This window comes from Canis aureus, chromosome 27 (genome assembly GCF_053574225.1).
Source record: "Canis aureus isolate CA01 chromosome 27, VMU_Caureus_v.1.0, whole genome shotgun sequence".
Classification (NCBI taxonomy): Eukaryota; Metazoa; Chordata; class Mammalia; order Carnivora; family Canidae; genus Canis; species Canis aureus.
This window is the reverse complement of record NC_135637.1, coordinates 42,947,120-42,965,450: the sequence shown is the minus strand read 5'-3', so window position 1 is coordinate 42,965,450 and position 18,331 is coordinate 42,947,120. Positions and strand designations below refer to the sequence as shown.

Below are 18,331 nucleotides of genomic sequence, written 5' to 3'. Positions count from 1 at the left end.
GGGTTGAATGGCTATGTTGTATACCTGAAAGTAACATAACACTGTGTGTCAACTATACTCAAATAAAAAAAAAATGGTGGGTATTTGTTGTTTCTAATGCCTGAGTAATATTCCACTGTATACATAAACCACATTTTCTTTATCCATTCATCTTTTGATGGAATACCCACCATTTGCTTCAACATGGATGGAACTGGAGGGTATTATGCTGAGTGAAGTAAGTCAATCGGAGAAGGACAAACATTATATGGTCTCATTCATTTGGGGAATATAAATAATAGTGAAAGGGAATAGAAGGGAAGGGAGAAGAAATGGGTAGGAAATATCAGAAAGAGAGACAGAACATAAAGACTCCTAACTCTGGGAAACGAACTAGGGGTGATGGAAGGAGAGGAGGGCGGGGGGTGGGGGTGAATGGGTGATGGGCACTGAGGGGGGCACTTGACGGGATGAGCACTGGGTGTTATTCTGTATGTTGGCAAATTGAATACCAATAAAAAATAAATTTATTATTAAAATAAAAAAATAAAAATAAATGGATAATAAATAAATAAAACCAGAAAAAAATAAATACCTATGTCAGAATCCTTTACGGTGTTGGCAGAAACAAGCCCAGTTTGGCTAAAGAAATGCTCTAGATCTCATCCCATTGTTTGTGTCTCCTCTGCTGATATTAAAGCTGTGATCAAATGCATAATACCTCCACATCTATTGCTCTTGGTGGGGAGATACGTGTGAGAGGGTCTAGCACGACCAGCTTGGGTGCCTTTTCTCTGTGTAATCCAGATCAAGGGATAAAAATCAATTTGTGTTTAAAACAAAACATGCTGCTCATTGTCAGTACTGAATATGGTGAATTTGAACCCATTTAAATAATTAAGGGAATTTCATGTTATCACTCATGTTAACTTTGAAAGGAACACAAAAATAATTGAGGAGAGTTGCTTGATAAATTACACAACTGATATCTTTACCATATGAGCGTGTTTACAGTGAAGAATTGTGATCCTAAAAATATTTATTTTCACCATATAATCTTTTTTAAATGTATGACACATACGAGGTATGAAACACCTTTCATATTAGGTTGTTTCCTCTCTGTTAACAGGACAACAAAGGGGCAATAAATTGCCTGGGTAATTCTTTAACAGCCAGAAAGCTTAAAAACGAATTCTAGTTTTAATACCAGCAAAGCACTGGCCTTTGTTATCATTGTATTTCCGTCCTCCTGTAACTTAACTTTAGATTCTTTTTTTTTTCTTTAAGATTTTATTTATTTATTCATGAGAGACACAGAAAGAGGCAGAGGCATAGGCAGACAGAAAAGCAGGCTCCACCCAGGGAGCCCAACTTGGGACTCGATCCCAGGACCCCAGAATCACGACCTGAGCCAAAGGCAGACACCACCCAGCCACCCAGGTGCCCCTTAACTTTAGATTCTTAAACTTAAGGTTAGATCCTATTTTTTTCTTAGATGGCTATATTCTCAGTGTAAGTTCCCTAAAAAATTCCTTACCTCAAGAAGAATATCAATATATAAATAAATACATGTTTATTGCAAATAAAAATAGAGGAAGAGCATCTAACTATTGGAATGTAAAAATTTTGACCAAAATTCATCACTCACTAGTCATAACAGCAAAAATAGAATTACCATAGTATAGCATATTAGTAATGGACATTTATAAATGCGGGCAACCATATGTTTAATCAACATAAAACACATTTTGAAGGACTTAAACGTAGCTACATAAATGAAAGAGTAATGAAGTTAGTTACAGACTTTTTGGACACATTTGCCACTTCCTCTAATTAAGAAGATTAGTAATATTAACATTTAATGCTGCTTTATATTTTCGAAAGGCTTAGCTCATTAATGATTATAAATTTCCCTGGCATCTCTGCAATTATCATCATTCTCAATTTTATAGATGAGGGAATTTGCAGAAGAAAGTTAAGTACTTGGAATAGATTTTGAATCCACAGGGTTTCAGTGAGAAGACCGGCCGGCCGTGGTGCCAGGCGCTGGTCGATTGCATTCATCAGGGAAAAAGAAAGCAAAGCGATGGGTTTTAATCAAATCCCTTAAAATGTGGGATGGAAAACTGTTTGAGTTCAGGGGTTTGCAGTCCCACAAGAGTTCCAAAATGGTCTGTCCTTTCCCAGTTCTGTAATCTTGAGTGAGTTACTTTGTGAGTCTCACTTTTCACATTTATGAGAGGGGAATGATCCTGGTACCTATGTCATGGGATTTCTGCACCTACTGAATCAAATGACCCTTCTTTAAAGACTGGGAATACAGCCAGCATTCAGTAAAGGGGAGTGCTGTTATTTTGTTGATGATGAGGATGACGATGATGATGATGGTGGTGGTGGTGGTGGTGGTGGTAACGGTAACCAGACAGACCGTGTCAGAACTTTTCAGGAATCATAATAAAACTGCTTATGAATCAAAATATTATTTTCATGTACCTACAATAATTTACTTAGGTTTTATTATGTGCAAATATAATAATCGCACCCAAAGATTTGCAGCCTCGCGTTTTACAAAATTTGAAACACAGTCAACTCTGATCTTTAACAAAATCCTAATACATAAAGGACATTTATATCTGAATTTGCATCTTCATATATGTGTATCTGTCTATCTACTTGACAGGTGAGGAAGCTGAAGTCTTGGAATTTTAATTGATTTTTCTAAGGAAAGTGCTCAAATTAAAATTCCAACTTGACTCTTTCTACAGTATGTATCGTTTACCTTACTAGGATTTTCTCCTACCCATCTGGTGAAGCCTGACCTTGAAGATCTAGAACTTACAGAGTCAGACAAACTGCATCCCCTGAAAAATAATAAAAAGTGCATTTATATTTAGAAAATATAGGGGCGCCTGGGTGGCTCAATGGTCAAGTGTCTGCCTTCGGCTCAGGGTGTGATCCCGGGGTTCTGGAATTGAGTCCCACATCAGGGTCCCCAGAGGGAGCCTGCTTCTCCCTCTGCCTGTGTCTCAGCCTCTCTCTCTCTGTGTCTCTCATGAACAAACAAACAAAAATTTTTTTTTTAAAGGAAACATATATAAGCATCTATAACATTGTTTTTCAGAAGATGCTCATAGCATAATTTCAGAATTTTGTTATTATAATTTTTCTGAAAGTGGTAAGATGATTGGGTTTGTGAAATTGATGCTATGGGATCGCCTCAGTCAGTAGGGTTATGTTCAGACGGAATGCTCACTGCACACACCATGGAGATTAGGAGCTGATGAGAAGCATTTTGGGTCACAGACTGAATTCTGTTGAAGCCATTTAAATTAATGGAAGATGTTAGAGATGCAAACTCTTTACATTTGCATAATTTCTCCTGTGAAAACTTTAATCATTGGCCTCAATATTTCTACTTTATTATAAACATACGATGAGTTTTAATGTTTGTTATACTCATTATGTTTGTGCTATAATTAATGTGCAAAATAAGAGTGAATGTTGAATTCTTATAATTCCATTTTAATCATTCATTGAGATTCATAGTTCTTTAATTAGAAATGTACCTCTTTTCATAATAAAGATGGATTATTTATAGGAAAAATATAAATAAATTTTGGTATTATAAGAGCGATGTTAAAACTTATGGAGAAAGATTTGCTATCCATTGAGTTAATTTATATCAGTTGCTCATGATAACCTATTGGAAATAATTTAAGTGCCTATTAATATTTTGTGGATATATTAATGCCAATTATATTTAAACTATCAAAGCCCAACTCTGCATTCAATTTTAAGTATGATTTTAGATGATTACTGAAGTATCCCTCAATGACTTTCTCATCACATCCCATTATTGGAGTCACCATTCTGGATAACCACTGGCTCTTAATGAATTAACTCTTCAAATCCTGACTTTCAAGTGATTAGAGAACATTTAATTGTACATTTGCCTTGCTGACCTGTGGCTCAGATACTATTAATGCTAAGTTTTATCAGATTTACCTTTAAAAATATGGGATGCCCAGTTAAACGTAATTTCAGATAAACCACTTCACCACCCCTCTTTTATTTTTCCATAAATACATACATACATTTTAGTATCAATAAGTTCCTATTTTTTCCCTGGTAAGCCTCATTAAGGCACATGATACACTCTACTCCTCTTCACTGCTGTCAAACTAAACCTCAAACCGGTTGCATTAGATAACCTGTGTGATACTATAATGTGTATGGTAACCTTTGTTTGCAAACTGGCAGAGAGAGCATTTCTGTGATTGGAGGACAGTTGGTGCTAAGTCTTCTTTTTCCAGCCCTCCTAGAATCAAAGGAGCTTCTGGAACTGCTGTGGTAGAGACGTGGTGAGAGGGCTGGAGCACTGACTGCTTGGAGGGTGCAGCACTGCCCTGGCGGGGGACTCCATCTGGTGCCCTCTGGCAGCCTATGCATTGGACCTCAGGGTCGTCTTGGGGTCAGGTGGGTGTGCAGGGTCACAAGGAGTGCAGAGCCAGCATTAATAAAGGGCAATGTAAAAACAACAATGTGAAACAACAGTATGTGTTTTGCAAGAATACTTAAAAAGAGATATTTGATACCAGAGAACCTGGTCTAGGAGTGGAGAGAAAATAAGAGTAGGGGGTAGTAACAGAGGGACATATACGTAAGACATTGATTACTGGGGGCGGGCACTGGGCTGGCTCAGTCCGTGGAGCCTGTGGCTCTCCATCTGGGGGTGATGAGTCCCAGCCCCATGTTGGAGGCCGAGATTACAAAAAAATACATACGCAAACCAAGAAAGAAAGAAAACATGTTGATTACAGATTCGTCATAAAATGTCTGTGCCCTCATCATTGATGCTCTTGACATGTTAGTTGTCTACTAACTTCAGCCACACAGATTTTTACTTCCTTCTGGAAGCAGTCATGAATGCCTGTTTTGTGCCAGGACCTACAGCACTCTGATAGTTGCTGATGCAAAGGCACAGGTCAGAGCATCTACTCAGAATCTTGGGGAACCCGCGTGTGACCCCGGGGGGCAGGTAGAGAAACAGGCTCAGTGCAGTTCTGGAGACGAGCGGATGAGGGTCACTGAGGAGCAAGACTCAAGACCCAAGGAGTGTATGAGACGAATCAGCAGAGACTTCCTGGAGGAGCTCAGGGCTGAGAGGTTTCCCTCCTGACCCTTCTGTGATCATTTAAAGTCTCCATTATTTCTGTCCTGCTGATGTCACCTACGTTAAATTAACGTGATCATTTAAAGTCTCCATTATTTCTGTCCTGCTGATGTCACCTATGTTAAATTAACGGATTAATCTGAAGTCCGTTTATAATTAATTTTTATGATTATTGTCTACATATTAAAAGTGAGAAGCAAAAAGGATATTTTTGATACTAATAGAGTAATACTAAAAAAGGATATTTTTGATACTAATACAGTAATACTATTATGTAATTCTCCATATTGAAGTTCTAAGTTCAGTATCTGGATATAAAAAAATAAACCAGCAAACCTCTTCAGAAAAGTAGTTAATTAATTAAAAAGTATTGATGATTTTCTTTTGTTACCAAAACACAAAAGTTTGGGGAAATAAACATAGTTCAGAATTAAAATCCAAAATTAAAAAAAAAAAAAACAGTACATTTGCTGTATTCACATAGATAAATCTGAAAATCAGCAGCACTGAAAACGCCATTAGTATACTTCAGCCACATATAATTAATTAATTGTTCAGAATTGTCACTTGAAGGGTATTGTGTTCCACAGTCATTTGAGCTTTTAGTGCTGCTTTATTCCATACATTCGGGCAATTTAGAAGATGCTAAATTACTTATCATGTCTATTGGAATCATAGATGATATTAATCTTACCTGTTTAGATTCATAAAATTAAACATATTTTGGTGGCTTTTCACTTTGAAGTCATTCTGGGACGGGAAAAATAACACATACTCTCACCCTCCTATATTTTCAATGCAACCTTAATTAGAAGGTTGACTCTTTAAGGACGGCTAAAGTTTATTTTTTCTCAAGGCTTTAGAAATTGAACAGTTATTGGATTGACTGCTGTGACAGGATTCTTCCCTCAGACTTAATTCTGTGTGCAAAATATCAGCAAGTTAGCAATCCAATTCATATCTTAAAATATTGCTAGACAGAGGTTATGTAGATTGATCTTTTAGGTGAATTTAACATTAATCCTCACCTGAAAAATCAATTTTTATTCAAACCACTGATAGTTGACTCATCTAACCTGAATAGGTTTAATTCTGTTTTGTCTTTTACCGTGAGGATGGGAGTTTCCCAGGACAGTATTTTTTTCTTCATATAAAACGGTGCTATAAAAGGCCTTCAAAATAGTCTGTACACAGACAATAATAATTTACCTGCTATTAAGTAGGATACAAGTTCTTGTGAGTACAGCTGGAACAAGTAGGTAGGCTAAACTCAATGACTGACACAATATAATTATCCTGCCTTTTTCTCAAGGTATCCCCACAGAATTTTGTATAATAGCATATTTAAATTGATGTTAAATATATACTGACTACATACATTTAAAGATCTAAAAATATTTCTAGATCTTCATATAGGTATGTATACGAAAATCAAATTGAGAATAAATTTTAGCCAATCCTCAGTATTCTCAGAACAATGTTTAAGTTTTTGTTCTGAAATATACTTTAGAACTATTTACACATGCACAGATGTAAAGAATAGATTTATCTTATAAGAGATTTTGAAAAATTCTGTAATTCCTTTGGAGATAAGGCATAGTTTAAAGAGTTTTACTAAAACTAGGAAATGTTATTTTTTTCATTATTTTTGTCCAACATTATTTTTGTGGTTTTTTTCTCCATTCTTAAGCATTCATTTTTTTAGAAAAATATTTCATCTATTTATTCATGAGAGACACAGAGAGAAAGAAAGAGACAGAGTCAGAGGGAGAAGCAGGCTCCATGCAGGGAGCTCGACGTGGGACACAATCCCGGGACTACGGAATCACGACCTGAGCCGAAAGCAGATACTCAACTGCTGAGCCACCCAGGCGTCCCATAAGAGATTTTGAAAAATTCTGTAATTCCTTTGGAGAAGAGATAAGGCATAGTTTAAGATAATTTTACTAAAACTAGATAACAGATTATTTTTTTCATCATTTTTGTCCAACGTTATTTTTGTGTTTTTTTGTTTTGTTTTGTTTTCATTTTTAAGCATTCATTTTTTTTTTAAGGCTTCTTGTTACTTTGTTTTGGGGATAGAAATGATAGATTGGGACAGACTCCATATTATCCTGCTCTTTGTTCAGGCTCCTGCAATAAGATATACCATTGACAAGGTGATGTAACCCAAGAAATTAACTTCTCACCATTGTAGAGGCAGAGAAACCCAAGATCAGAGTACCAACATGGGGGTTCTGGTGGGAGGCTCCCCTGATCTGCAGATGATGATGAGAGCAGAGCAGTGAGTACCCTCTGGAGGCTCTTCTGATAAGGACACCAGTCCCAGCATGGGGGCTCCACCTTCACGGCCTCTCGTGTCCCACCTCCTAACGGTGTCACGTTAAGGGTTGGAATTTCAACACAGGAATTTTGAGAGAATCCATAACAAGCAGAATCATTTCATCTTTTTCAAATGGTTTCAAAATGAAAATAGTTCTTGTAGGTGAAATTGGACATTGTTATTATAAATATTACAGAGAATTTTACCACTACTGAGTTTAAGTATTAAACACGTTTCGAAGTCTTAATTTGCATATGGCCTTGCATCAAACATAGAAACACTCATTGTCCTTGTCACAAGGGGCAACACATTCAATGCAAATAAATCGAGGGAATTCAATAGGTGGGGAGCAGAGCAAACGTGCAGAGTTCTCTGTGAGCCATACTACCTACAAGGGAGTGCCCGTTCTCAGGCATCATCCATGGTGAACACATAGTACAACTTGCAAAGAAGGTCTATTTAATTTGGTTTTGTTCTTTCTGAACAGATGACCTTTTCTAAGCAGCTTGAAGAAGTAAGGCTGATGTTCATGTATCATATTCTGTTGCTAGGACAAAGAGTTGGTCACATGTGGTTCTTCCAGTGTCTGGCAATTTTAAAGTGCAATATGTTTTTGATACTTTCAGGGAAGGAAAACAAAATCTTGAAGAAAAATGTGTGCCGTTCGTGTACACTTGACAATCGAACAGAAAATGGCAATTCTAGCTTGGAGAGTGCTAACATTTATTGATATTTCAGCTCTTTGATTAGAAAAGAACTCCTGCAAAGAGTACTATTACAGGTGCTTCACTTCCAACTATGGACGTGATTTTTCTCTGGAGATTACTGTTGTCTCCCAGTACGGGAGTAAATTAATGGCATCCCCCGGCCACCACCTCTGCCATCGTCACCTCAAATAATGCAACATAAGGGCTCTTTAGAATCATATTTCCACTTTTATTTGGCAAATAATTCTACATCGGGAGATTTCTGACAATAACTGAACCTGCATAATTTTTTATGAAAATAGTATCCATCTTTCACCTCTGGTAGCAAGGATAGGCTATAAGTCATTATAAGGTTGTAAGTTCAGTACATTAATCATGAAATTAGTTGAAAGCATTTGCTTAGGAGGTATCAAGTTTGGAGCAATATGACTTCAGCAGCTTCATAGACCAGCGAGCCATACTGCTATAGGAATCTATTATATTACTAGACTGATTCAGATTCATTATAAATGGTGGTTAATTACTCCCACTGCAATCCTTATGGCCAGAGGTGAAGGGAAAGAGCACGGGAGGAGCTCTGGTTTCTTGAGGGAGTACTCCGAGATGAGTATAGTTTGGAGGAATTATGTCTTTTATCACTAAATAACCTCTTATTGGAAGTATCGATAGGAAATAATTACTTTCTAAATGACCACACATTTCCTAGGCTCAGTCATTCAGCGGGTAGAAGTTACTAAAATCCTGCTCTTTGGCTGGGGATGTAACGAGAACACACATGTGGTCCTCCCGTCACTAATTTGTGTGGGGCCCACCCTCAGACAGTGTGCAGGTTACTTGTCACAGCAGCTGTCTTGACCCAGGGACGTAAAATCCTTACCATTACATTGCTGGTGCTGTGAAAACTATTATAACCATGCTTTTCCTTCCTTTTTCCTAGCAGCTGTAGAGTTTTACAGCTAGTAATAAAGAGCACCATGCAGTTAACGTTGTGGTTCGAGTCCACATTCTGGAATTTTATACATTTTCAACGTGATAATGGGATTCAGATTGTAAGTGGGAAGGCCAAGGTTCAGAACAAGATCTCTCACTGTCTCTTTCTCTCTGTAGTGGTGAAAATTTACTTTTTTGGTACCATTCCAACAATATCAAGGAGAAATTTCAAATCTTGATGCAATGTTATGTCACATTAGTAGAGATATCATGTTATGCTAACACGTTTTTCATTTAATGATTTTCTTTTTTTTTAAAGATTTTATTTATTTATTCATGATAGACATAGAGAGAAGGAGAAGCAGGCTCCATGCCGGGAGCCTGATGCAGGACTCGATCCCGGGACTCCAGGATTGCGCCCCAGGCCAAAGGCAGGCGCTAAACTGCTGAGCCACCCAGGGATCCCCGATTTTCTTTTTTTTTTTTTAAGATTTTACTTGTCTGTTCCTTAGATACAGAGAGGGAGAGGCAGAGACATAGGCAGAGGGAGAAGGAGGCTCCCCATGGGGAGCCCAATATGGGACTCGATCCTGGGACCCTGGGATCATGACCTGAGCTAAAGGCAGATGCTCAACCACTGAGCCAGCCAGGCGTCCCATCATTTAGTGATTTTCATATGAAACATTAGCCTGTTATTGATATATTTGAAATAAACATGTTATATTTATTTCAACATACAGTAGTTACAACAATATTTCACATCATTGATTTCAGATACCGGATGGAAAGCTCACAGAACCTGAATTGTTTTGCACACATCATGGGTCAGACTACATTACTGGCAGGATATAGCATCCAACAAAAGCCTAACAAAAGAGTAAGTGTACCTCTTTAGCATTAGTGTTGAATAATAGGCCCCTCAAGTGAACATATAATTTGATATTTCATATGAAAATGTTGTTAATTCTGATTTTATTTTGTGTAAGTAGCAGCACTGAAACACACCACTACATTTCATTATGTTTGGATATGCCAGCTTCCTACTGAGGTTATCAAATCCCATAGACTCTGCGAAGGACCCAAGGGATGCCTGTTGGAGTTAATGGTGTTGAGTGTGGAGGGTCTGAGGACTTTTATCTGGAGACCAGCCCCAGGTGTCTTGCTGTATTTTCATCCCTGTTATCACCATGCAGGGGAAACAAGGGCCTGGGGGTGATAGGGGGGTCTCCTGGTTCCTTTCAAGATCAGCCCTGCTGCTGGGTGGCAGCTGAATCATCCTGGCATTTAACGACCTTTACCTTTGTTTCTTTAAAATTTTTGAATTTCTGTCATCTATGTTTTACTCGGCTCTTTCTCAGTTATGAAGAAGCAATCATAGAGGAGCTCATTACCTCCACAGCTGCGGCCTAATGCTTTCAAAGTGCGCTCCCTGGGTGCCTCGGTGTGTTGCTACCTGTCCCCAGACAGGTGTTTTTGTCTCCTCCGCCTCTGTGAACAGTGCATTCTCTCCCCCAAGTTGTATTATAAAGGAAATGCAATTTAATAATTACTAAAATGTTCAAAGTGAATGTACTTTGCACAGCACATCAGTGCATCCAGCATAGCCACGTCTCTCTGACAGCGTTTCCTATTTATCCCTTCTTTGCCTCAGCCCTGCTGATCTTCTGTTCTCCAGGGACTTGCACACGCACACCATTCTGGAACTTCTAAATGTCACCATGGTCGCTTGTAGTGGACACTCTTTTGCCCAACAGCACACTTTCTCCCATACTTCCCTCAGCTCTCTGCAGAAAGGGAACCTTCGCAGCGAGACCCACCTGCTCAGGGTTTCTGAAATATTATTTCTGCTACCGTGTTTCTTCCCTTGCCTGTGTGATGTGTTATCACAGCAGAGATTCCCTATCTGATATGTTCCATGCTTGCTTCTTTATTATCTGTCTTTATCCACTCTTTCAGATCCATTCCTTGAACGTATTTTGCAACCTCATATAATATTGTTTAAAAAAAACATAAATGATATATTTAATTAAAATCAGAATTTTTTTGGAAGAGGTTTATAGCAAGAAAAATGGCAGGTGAAGACTCTTTTGGTGGACATATGTCATACCCAGTTCCCTACCTTTGCTTCTATCACCTTGCAGGGATAGAATGCATGCAATGATGAAATACAAATTTCAAAAATCTAGGGCAGGTTGGCACAAACAATTAAGCTCAGGCTGGTGTAACTGGAATGTCTGTGTCCAGCTCCTGACCGTTTTCCTCATTATCCTCATGTTTACTTGTCGCTCAGCTCTCCACACTCATGGGTTAGGTTATGCACCTGTCTCATATGTGCAGTGATTTCCACCCGAAACAAAGACAATGCGCTGCTCATAAAATAATAATTATCTTTCGACCTTATGTGTTGTTTTGGAAGGCTAGTAACTACCTTGAAGATATTTGCTATAGTTGCTATTGCGTGAGTGGCTTCTACGGTACACTTGACTGTGGTAGGCAGAAATGGATTTCCGCACTCTACAGTTCGTAAAGTGTTACCTGATAATAGCGTCATATTTACTCACTACCTGTATTTGTATTTAAGAGTTATTTAGTATCTATAGGAGAGCTGAGGATTTCTAAGTCAATTCACATTCACATCTATGAAAACCATTTAGAGGAATTTTTTGGGGGTATTACTTTTGTAAGAGTGTCCTTTGCAGATTTTTTTGTAACATATCAGAAACAGCTAAAAGTTAGGATTATTGCCTTTGGCAACACCAAGGTAAACAGATGATGAACATTTTGAAAGAAGAAATAATTGACATCAGCTAATAAGGAAGTGGTGACAAAAATTAAATAGGTTTCTAGAAAATCAGGCATTGTGTTAGGTCTGAATGGAAATCACTAGCATTGGAAAACATTTTCTGCTTTGCCCGCATTTTTATTAGCGCGCACACACATGCACATACACACATATATATATAATGGTAAATTATACACCAAGTATAAATCACTATATTCCCAGCATAAGTGAATATATATTACTTTATACAAATGAAGCTTTCTTAAAAGTCATATATAAATCAGACTTTGTGCTCTCTGAATATCAAGCCATATTTTCCCAGTGACTGACAACGTAATTTCAGAGATGTACTCCTAAAGAAAAAAAATGGGCTCTTGAGCCTCATAAGATGTCATGTTAGAATTCATCAAATCTCTTACAATCTTAAATTTTAAAGTAAATTAGTATTTTCATTATAAAATATGTGCGGGAAGATTTAGGTATCTTTAGATATCATCCTGCACTCTAGGACGGTGTTGGAAACCTATGCAGACCGGCTCCAGACTGTGGAGAGAGCCGCATTAGCTCGCATAAAATTATTTTCTTCTTAAAAATTACTTAAGAACCTTCTTAAAGCATTTGTCTCTGCTTATTCCATGGTGCCTCTGTTTGTTCACTTAGCGTATCTTCTCCTGCCATACGGATTACAGATAATGCTGCCAAAGAAATGCAGCATGGGATTCTAGTACTTTTAAGAAATAAGAAAGATGATTCATAAGTGTGACATTGCCGTGAACAATTTAACAATCTGCAGAAATTTCAGATGAGAAATTTCCTTCTCATTATCCTGTATTTGAGAACAAAGGACTGTTTTTCCCAACTTAAAAGATATCTATGTCTTTTAGTTCATTCTGAGCTTTTGCTTCCTTAGGGGGGGGAAAAAAGCATATTTGATTGCAATCAATGGCAGTGTTAACCTGTAAGTTTTTTTTTTTTTTTCCTGAATAATTATTCTCATCATCCCTCCTGTCTCCAGAGTAATCATTAGTTTAAAAAACATTTACAAGTATTAGGGTGAAGGTTCATAGACATTGACAGACATAGATTCACGCATGTTAGATTATTCTGAATGAGTTTACATTTTTATTACTGTGCTTTTCTGAAGTTGGTATTTTCTTATTTCTGAAAATAGATTATTTGAGGAAAATAAGACTGATTTTGGAAATGTAGAACGTAATAGATCACCTGTATTTCCTCGACAACACAACAAAATGATCTGAAGATAATCTCATGGCAGTGTTTCATTTGAAGTGGTTGTTTCTGTTATTTCTTTTTGAGAAGATTGTAGGAAAAAAATAAAAGATAAACATATTTGAATCTTTCAATACGACTCGGAAATATTTGTTTGATTTAAAAAAAAAAAAGAATTTAAATTTCCACAAGTGACTAAATGGGCACTTTCCTCCCTTGGTTTGCCTGGAAGTCGAGAGGGTGTGAGTGAGCCTGACACAAGGCGTAGCTAACTCACCGGAGTTGGTCATATCCGATGGTGGGGTTGGGGTGGCACAGGTTCATTTTGTGACGTTTCCATCTGTGGTAGAAGAAATTTCACATCTTGGGTGATTTTGAAGGCGTGGAAGCATCCTAAAGTATGGATAATTCTACTCTCTTCGTGACCCATAAACCATTTAAGATCCCTTTCTTTTGTAAGAGGAAAAGGAATGTCCTGGAAGGCTAGCCTGTAGAATCACAAAGTCTACATGCTTTTTAAGTGTGTGTGTGTTCTCTTATTAATTTGTCTCAGCAAGTTTTCCAAGTCAGTATACTAATATGCATGTATTCATCTCATTCTTTCAAACTGTTCCATGATGTTTCATTCTAGAGATAGGTATCCATTGTCTGCTGCTGTCAAACAAGCCACACCCAAACTTGGTGACTTGCAAAGGTCAGGTGCCCTGTTCTTCTGGTCTGTTCCCCTTTGATTGGTTTCTGATGAGCTCTCTCATGTATCTGCCATCAGTCGACAGGTCGGTTGGCCGCCAAATGGCCCAGGATGGCCTCTCCCATACTTTGGAGGCTGGCCACTCTTCACCAGTGTGCCTCCGTTCTCCCGAAGCCTTGCATCTCCTAGCAGGCTGGTTCAGGCTCATTCATTCACAATGTCAGGGTTCTGAGCACAGCAAAAGAATGATCCCCACTGTGCAAGCATTGCTTAAGCCTCTGCTTGTTTCACGTCACTAGTGTTGCATTCACCAAAGGAAGTCACACAGTCAGACCAGATTCAAGGAGTCGGGGAACCGACTTCAACTCTTGTCAGGGCAGCATCACAGTGAAAGTGTGTAGATGCAGGGAGGAGAAAAGTGTGCGTTCAAATTTACCATCTACCACAGAATGAATCATTTTTTATTCATTTACTCTCTTATTGATGGACATTTAAGTTGCTTCCAACTCTTCACCATTACAAGAAGTGGGATGAATATCTAATGTTCTGATAGACTCTCTTTTAGAGTAGTTTTAGATTCACAGCAAAATTGGGCAGGAGGTAGAGAATTCTCATATATTCCTTGCTCCACCTCATGTATGGCCATCATCAACATTCTCCATTTGTTACAACTGATGAATACATTGACACGTCATTATTTACCCAGAGCCTGTAGTTTACAGCTCACTCTTGGTGTCGTGCATTCTATGGGTTTGGACAAATGTATAATGGTGTATATCCAACATTATAATATCATCCAGAAGAGTTTTATCGCCCTAAAAAAAATCTCTGCTTATTTATTCCTACTTTCCCCAATATCTGGCAACCACTGATGTTTTAATATTTCTATGGTTTTTGCCTTTCCCATAATGTCATATAGTTGGGACTATAGGTAGCTTTTTCAGACTGGTTTCGCTCACCTGGTAGTGATGCATTTAAGTCTTTCCACAGCTTGACAACTCATTTCTTTTTGGTGATGAATAATATTCCACTGTCTTAATGTCCCACAGTTTATTCATCCACTTATCTACTGAAAGATATCTTGGTCACTTAAAAGTTTTGGCAATTTTAGCAATAATGAATAACGTTGCTATAAACATCTATGTGTAGGTTCTTGTATGGACATAATATTTCAGTTCCTTTGGACAAATACCAAGGAGCACGGCTGCTGCATTATATGGTCAGAGTATATTTAGTTTTGTAAGAAACTGCCAAGCTTTCTTCCAGAGTGGCTGCGTAATTTTGCATTCCATCAGCAATGAACGAGAGAGTTCCTGTTGCACTTGCTATTGTCAGGTTCCATAATTCGGCCATTGTAATAGGTGTGTAGTGGCACCTCATTTTAATTCACATTTCTCTGATGGTATATGATGTGGAGCATCTTCTTAATTGTTTATTTGCCATCTGTATACCTTCTTTGGTGAAATGTCTGTTAGGGTCTTTGCCCCCCACCTCCCCTTTCTTTAACTGAGTTGTTTGTTTTCTCATTGTTGAGTTTTAAGAGTTTTTTTTTTTTTTTTTTTTGTAATCTGGATAACAGTCTTTTATCAGATGTATCCTTTTCACATATTTCCTCTGTATCTGCAGCTTGTCTTTTCATTTTCTCGACAGCATTCTTTGGAGTGCAGAAGATTATAATTACTGAAGTCTGGCCTATTAGTGATTTCTTCCATGGGTTGTGTTTGTGGTTTTCTAACATAAAAGTCATCTCTAAATTCAAGGCCATGTGGCTTTCTCCCATGCTATCTTCTAGAATTTTTATAGTTTTGTGTTTTACGTTTAGCTCTGTGATCCAGTTTTTGTGAGGCGTTGTAAGATCTGTGTCTAGATTTTTTTTTCTCTCTTTCTCTCTTTTTTTATATTTTCATTTGGATGCCCAGTTGTTCTGGCACCACTTGTTGAAATGATCTTCAGTTTATGTGTCTATTTTGAGGATCTTTTAGATTCCATTGATCTGATTTTCTGTTGTCTTACCATGCTGTCTTGATTACTGTAGCTTTGTGGTTTTTATGGAAGTTGAGTGATGTCAGTCTTCTAACTTAGCTCTTCCCTTTCAATATCATGTTAGCTCTTCAGGGTCTTTTGTCATTTACAAAACTTTACAGTAAACTTTAAAGCCCATTTCTCCATATCCACAAAATAACTTGCTGGACTTTGAGATTGCATTGAATCCGGAGGTCAAGTTGGAAAGAACTCACATCTTTACATTTTTGAGTCTTCCTATCTATGATCATGACACAGCTCTCTAGTTATTTAGTGCTTTTTCTTTCATGAGCTTTTAGTTTGTCTCATACAGAGAAACATATATTTTGTACATATTTTGTTAGCTTTATAACTTTTCATTTTCTTAGTTGTTAATGTAAGTAGTGTTTGGAATTTCAAATTGCACTTGTTTATTGCAGGTATAATAGGAAAGAATTTTTGTTTATTACCCTTATATCTTGAAAACTAGGCTTAAGATTGTTTCTCACTTTTAGCGATATTTTTGCGCTTTTTCCACAAGCTATAATGCCATCTATGAATGAAGACAGTTTTATTTCTATCTGAAGGACAAAACCTGAAGACCTTTTATCATACAATCCTTAAAATAAAAAAATATATATATAGCTGCATTTCCCAAAGTATACCCCATAGACACAGAATGTTAGTAGCTTAGGAGCAAGCAGGTTTAAAAATGTATTAACCTGAGTGTGGTAAGCAGCTAGGCGAGGGGTGGGCGAGGGGTGGACATGGTGATTCTTTGTCCTAACCCCTCTTCAGGGAAGTATGGTGGCTCTAGTGTGTAGGGGTGCCTTCTAAGGACATTCTGTGGATGCCAGCCCCCATGCCTTCCCCAGGGAACTCTGGAGTAGGAGCTACTTTGCCCATCCTGTCCCTCCCAGGGAAGCCCGCATGTAGTGACTGAGGGAGAGCGTGGTGTGAAGGCCTTATCATCTTCATCCAGGGCTAGACAGTTTGGGATTGTTGTAGGTGCACCATACTTCCCTTGTTGTGGAGGCTGCATGCAGATGACTCAAAAATTTATATTTCCTGTTCAAGTTTCTCTTCTGGACTTGGAGACTGTGAATGACAACAATAATAACAATAAATGGCATTAAAGCAACTACCATATGCCAAAACTCCTTCTAAATAATTCTAATGTGTTAAATCGTATTATCCCCTTAGCTCCATAATGGCCTCTCTTGGACATCTTAATGATATTTCCAGTTCAGCTTGTTCAAGGCCAAACTCATAATTTCATCCTTTTAAACCCGGCTTTTTTTTTTTTTTTTTTTTTTTACAGTATTTCCTTGGGTGATATCACTGTCCATCCAGTTATGTAAACCAGAAAACTGTGCATCCTGCTCTTCACCCCATGCCTATTGTTCCTCACAAAGTCCTTTCAATTTTTGATCTGAGTACAACTAAATTTCTATTATTTTAATCTTTTCAATTTTAACTTCCAGATATCACTTAAATAGTTTTATTTGCTAATGAATCTCTTTGATTTTTATTTATAAATCTCACTCTGTTTTATTTACTATTATTTTGGGGGCCTACATATTGCCGAACACTGATTTCTTGCATATGATCTTAATTAAATGTCTCAGCAACCTGATATTCCCAGGCATACCCATGTAGACAATAGGCTTTATTAGAAGCTCAACATATTGCTTAGCTAAGTGGCAAAATTGGGTTTGAAATATAGATGTACTTGATTCTAAACTACTTTTATTATGACACGATGCCTCTCATTTATTTTCTGAAACATGAACTTTTGGTTATGCTAAACAGAAGTTTTGAGACTTTTCTAAATATGTATGTGGGAAAATGTGATGCAAGTTTTTTTTTTTTCTATCCTACATATTTCTAACACTTAAAACATATTTGATTTACTCCTTAGAACAATAGTGGAGATAAAACTCTTTCCATTTTATTAATGGCAGTGTATGAACCAGGAAATTAGGAGCAACGGTGCCATTTGTTATAAATTTTCAGCTAAGCTGCAGTTCTGTATTCTTAAATGCTTTGTTATAATACTCTTCCTTGCAAGAGTAGACCCTAAAATGCGAAAGCAGTGATGCATGGTTAAGTAAAATTACAAATGCCCCTAACCTTGAGACAGTAAAGTAAGTAGAACCAGAGTGCAGAGAATATGACAGGGAATCGAAGGGTGGCCGTGGGGCGAATGTGTTATAACATTAGCTGAGAAGCACAAAGGTAGAAAGTTCGGTCAATTAATGACCTAATAAAAGGTTAATTCTAAGTCTTCTGAGATGCCCCCCTGACTAAAAAAAAATCACAGAATGACATTTAGTATCTTAATTGAAGAATTAATTTTAAACGAGGGCAGTCTCTGTAACTAGCAGATGTTATCGTTGTAATAATATTGGAGCTAATTTCTTGTTTCATTAACTATACTACTTGCTTTTCTTTTTCTCGTCCTCCAAAACTGACTCCTAAATCCAAGGAAAGTGGCCACTCTTGGTTTCTGGGA

At 37.6% G+C, this 18,331-nt stretch overlaps 1 long non-coding RNA gene across 1 annotated transcript in view; it reads left to right on the top strand.

Annotated features, from left to right (window-relative positions):
• LOC144299571 (uncharacterized) overlaps positions 1 to 18,331 on the top strand; it is a 694,273-nt gene that overhangs the window by 30,542 nt on the left and 645,400 nt on the right. The window lies entirely within an intron of this gene.